Source organism: Euprymna scolopes, chromosome 21, assembly GCF_053919585.1.
Source record: "Euprymna scolopes isolate OS-2025 chromosome 21, ASM5391958v1, whole genome shotgun sequence".
Classification (NCBI taxonomy): Eukaryota; Metazoa; Mollusca; class Cephalopoda; order Sepiida; family Sepiolidae; genus Euprymna; species Euprymna scolopes.
Genome location: NC_136502.1, coordinates 14,154,128 through 14,159,167, shown reverse-complemented (window position 1 = coordinate 14,159,167; position 5,040 = coordinate 14,154,128). Strand labels below are relative to the sequence as shown.

Sequence of the window (5,040 nt, the reverse complement as noted above, 5' to 3'; positions counted from 1 at the left end):
AACACTAGTATTGATTTAGATGATAAAACATTATGACCATGATCAAATACAGATACATACATAGACGATCACGGCTGCGCACACACATATACATACAAAGAAACACACGCACCCACATGTATATCGCGCGTATATATACATATTACGCACATGCCGCTGGTATAAAAGATACGTAATGAACGGCATACACGCCACAGACAATATTCCCCCCTCCTGCTACACAACAAAAACAATCAGCTCAGCTGTTTTAGAGTCCATAGGGAACGAACTCACACACACAAACACACACACACACACACACAGACACACACACAGACAAAATATCTTTTATACATAAGTAGAGATCAAGTATAATTTAAAAAAAATGATTCTCACACGAAAACAAAAGTGTCATACCTAGTGATTGTTGGATAACACAAAAGAAAGGCGTCCTCTTGCTACAAGCAACAACATTGAATTCCAAAGATGGTGGACATCATCATAAAATTTGTGCTTCTTGGTTGAGTCAATGGTACGTTAATTTCTTTTTACTTGTTTTATTATTTTCTACTTTTCAAAACACTGCAATCATCCTTGAGGCAAACTAAATCCGAGAAGTACCCATCTCTGTCCTGTGTATGGCGATTTCCGCCATCTTCATCCTCTCCTCCATCCATACCCCACTATCTTTAATTTCATTTGATTCTCCATCTGTTCGTCTATATTCTTATCACAATTATTTCTGTCTATTTTAGTAAATCCTCCACCCTATAATAAAGACCAAAGTGTATTTATTTGCATCCTTTTTTATCTATACTCCTATAAGTTTTTTTGTGTAGTGATATTCATATTAAAAAAAAAACTTTTTCTATTTATGTAAAAAGAAAATACAACTTTGTTATATATATATATATATATATATATATATATATATATAGGTCGTTTAATTGCATTCACTAGCAAAAGATCTAGCTAATTTGCATATTCTTTTAAACATTCATTTTAATTAATTTCCTATTAGTTTTTTTCGGTTTTCTTTTGGTATGATCATCTTTAGTTAACTATTACGTGCAATTATATTCTTGCAGATATTCTGCATGATTTATACTTGCGTGATATTTGCATTAAAAGGTTATAGTAAACACAAACCTAAAAAAGAAAAAATTCGCCTACCAAACTCCTCTGTCAGTTTTTGGTCTCCAGACATGAAACTTAATATATAGGGTATTTTAACCCATGCAAAACTTTATATTTGCGTTTTAGCTGGTGAAAATTAAAGAAATAGAATTTGCCAGGTGAAGGTCGATCAACGGCCTTACAAATATGCATGCATAACGTAATAGCTACTGCTTCATGTTTTAATTTTTAGCTTTGCAGCAAGCATGTCTTCATAGCTCAGGCATTAACGTCAAATGGAAAAGTAAATCATAAGTTAAACGTTTTGGTTTCGATTCTCGGTGGTGGCTCATGAGTCATTTTTTTTTTTTTAACTTTTTAAATCATTACTATATATTGGGTCCAATATAATATAATGATAAATACGAAATCTGCATTAATTAAAATATCATATTTAAGCGTATTCTATGACCGGGCAATACCGGCCGGCCTGCTTGTAAATAAATATAATGTATCCGTCCTGTCAAACAACAATTAGGTAAGTAAAAAAAAAAGTTGCCTTTTTCTAGCCTATCTTTGAAACTTTTTCAAGTGGTGAGAGGAAACGAGAAAACAAATAGTAAATCCAAAATGACTTCAGAACGAAATCCTTAAAATATGTTTTCATTTGCATTAAATCATCAGAAATTATGATGTACATATAAAAAATGTTAAATTATTGTAATTCTATGATTCTAATGAAAACGCTGGAGGAGCAACTTTTTTCGTCATTTTTGACGAAGGGTGTATATTACTTTATATGTACGATCTATAACCAACTCCCTCACTTTCTTTCTGTTTGCTTGTGCGTCTCTCTCTCTCTCTCTCTCTCTATCTATTTTGACCTTAACTCATCAGAAGAAATAGCAACTATCAATCCACCAAAAGAAAATAAAATACATCCGGGCATGATTACAAAATCCGAAAATTGGAAGAGAAGCTGCAAACACCTTTTATTTTATCTTTATGAGTTAAGGGCAAAATAGATTCATTGATTGATATAATAATTCAATTAATGATTTGCGCTACGAAACAGTTACTTTCAAGAATTGTAAAATATCCACGTAATTAAAGGAATAAATTGTAAGATGGTTAACATCATGCCATTTGGAAGATTGACTTTTGTCATTTGTTTGTCATATATAAAGGAGGAAACGACACAAGCTGTTTCCAGCGAGTTGAATCACTCCTGAATACTGTCTTGATGTCATATGGATTTCATATTCGTTGAAGTTTTTCAGACAAGCCTTTCATATATGGTATACAAACTGTGATGAGTTTTTGCTTGTGAGATTCAAGCCCCCTACAGAAAAAGTCATGACTAAGAACTATGTATAAGAAATCCAATGTAAATGTGGAAAACTATACAAAGGTGAAACGTATCGTCGGTTGAAAGTACAGTTAGAAGAACACCGAAAAGCCGTAGTACGTGGAGAGACTGAAAAGTCAGGTAAAGCTGACCAGATCTGAAAGAAAAGGGAAACCATCTACCATTACGGGACAAAGTAAAAATTACAGACAGAGAGGAACGGTGGAGAGTAAGACGGCCGAAAGAAGCTGCACATATGCTGGAGAATAACTAACTGCTAAGTAGACCTAGTATAGAATTTAATACGATATGGGAACCAGTAATTATAAACAATAGATAATATATACAGTAAAAAAACAAAACAAAAAAAAAACATTAATATATACAAGTAATAAGTATAAAGATAGATATGCATTAATATATAGTAATAATTAGTAATAAATGGTGATATTTACAACTAGAAATACAAAAGTAGGTTTAAGGCTCCTAAAATTTGTACTAGAATTGTCCGCAAGAACCCGTGGCACATTGGTTAGAGTACTGGGAAAAATTAATTGTAAAAGTTCAATCCTCAGTGTAGGCGACCGAAATCTACATTTGCAAATTACTTAGGACCTCTATCCAGTTATGGTTGGCGAAACAAGAGCACGCTACCCGCGTGAAGTAAATAAAGGGTTCTGCTCGAAATTCCGTCCAAAATTTTGACAGAAACATTCTCGAGTTCGACAAGATACACCTGAAGAAGGTCGGAGGTTATATCGACCGAAACATTGTGAAAATCACACTCAAGATGAGAACAGTAGTCCGATGAATAAGAATACAAATAACCAATCCTCATCTCAAAAATTCAGAAACGTAATAATAATAATAATAATAATAATAATAATAATAATAATATCAATTATAATGAAAAATAAAAATGATAATAAAATATGTACATAATAATAACTGTGAGTATCATATTAATGACAATCATAATTAGTAATATATATATATATATATATATATATATATATATATATATATATATATATATGGCCTAATCACGTTGACACACCGGTTCTCGTCAGATCACTGAAGTTAAGCAACATTGAGCCTGGTTAGTATCAGATGGGTGACAATATGGGAATTCTAGGTGCTGTATGTGCTCTCCGCTTATCTCGGCATTTGTTTCCAGTCATCCTGTACTTCACTTGCCACTGGTATTTAACAATGTCGACTCAGGAGAGGTGTGGTTGGAGATTGCGCACCTCCTGCCACAAAAATTTAATGTGCAGGCACTCCTTCGTGGGTATCCATAGTCTGTCAAAACCTGAAGGAGCCTGTATATATATATATATATATATATATATATATATATATATATATATATATGTGTGTGTGTGTGTGTGTATTTATTTGCTTCCTCACGAGAGCAAAATGTGACACAAGGACGTTTTTAATATGGAGGAAAATCAGCTCCCCCAAAACAGGCACTGTGGAAGCAGGCAAAAATAAAAATTGCCTTAGTAAAGATGAGTTTCTCCTATATTGACCAAAGACAAATCAACTTAAGTGTAACTTCAGAACAGATACTACACTGTGATTTTAGCACAATGATTCCTATATCTATCTATCAACTTATCTCAATTACTCCTTTAGACTGTATATCTCCATCTATTTTTCTATCTGCTTATTCCTGTCTGTCAACCTTTTCCCCTCACTCAATTTCCATCTTACACAGGATATCCAATGCTGTCGAGTGATGTGCTCATGTCGATATATATCCGTGTATCTGCCCCGATTCATCAATCAGAAATGCCAAATCATCTCGCAATTCTAACGACCACCCACACGCACGTTGTGTAAATGCCAACGCATTAAATAAGAAGTTCTATGGTAAGATGATTTATCAAAGTTCGCCATGTGCATCAGTTCCCTACTTTGTCTTTTAAATGAATTTGTTTCTAGCAGAGATTAATTATACAAGAATAATAAAAAGCATATTTAAATGAGTAACATACACACACACACGCGCACGCACACACACGCACACGCGCACACACGTGCGCGCACACACACAGTGGATGAAAGAGAAATCTTTGACACCATTTGGAAATAAAAGAAAACAACGTCACATCAATAATAATTGATGAATTCTAAAAATTTAAAAGTGCAGAAGATCTTTTTGTGAATACAGTTCACTTAAAGAAGCCACCCATCTAGGTAAGATCTTTCACAGTGTCCGTCCCGAAACGACTGATTCTACTCAGATATGCATTTTGTGTTGCAAGTGGAATGGTTGGTGCCTTTCCCAACTTTGCGCCAAACATAATAGTCAATGGGATTGCAATCCGATAAGTTGAAGTGTCAGGTATTGATAAAGCCGTGAAAATTTTCAGACAGCAACTTTTGGGTTTCCTTGAAGGTTTGAGACAGGGTTGAGTCCTGCTGCCACTCTCTTCACGTAGCGTTTGACAACAGTGAACTGCAAAAACGATATTTGCTCTTTGAACAGTAGCTGAAACTCGCTATGAAATGAGCGACCAGCAGAAGATATTGTTTGGAAGAACAGCTTAACTTGTATATAATCGTGTTTATCGGTTGTTTTCACTTGT

At 34.1% G+C, this 5,040-nt stretch overlaps 1 pseudogene; it reads left to right on the top strand.

The window, feature by feature from the left end:
* The first annotated feature begins 3,473 nt into the window (after positions 1-3,473).
* LOC145243131 (5S ribosomal RNA) lies at positions 3,474-3,590 on the top strand (annotated as a pseudogene).
* The last annotated feature ends 1,450 nt before the right edge of the window (positions 3,591-5,040 follow it).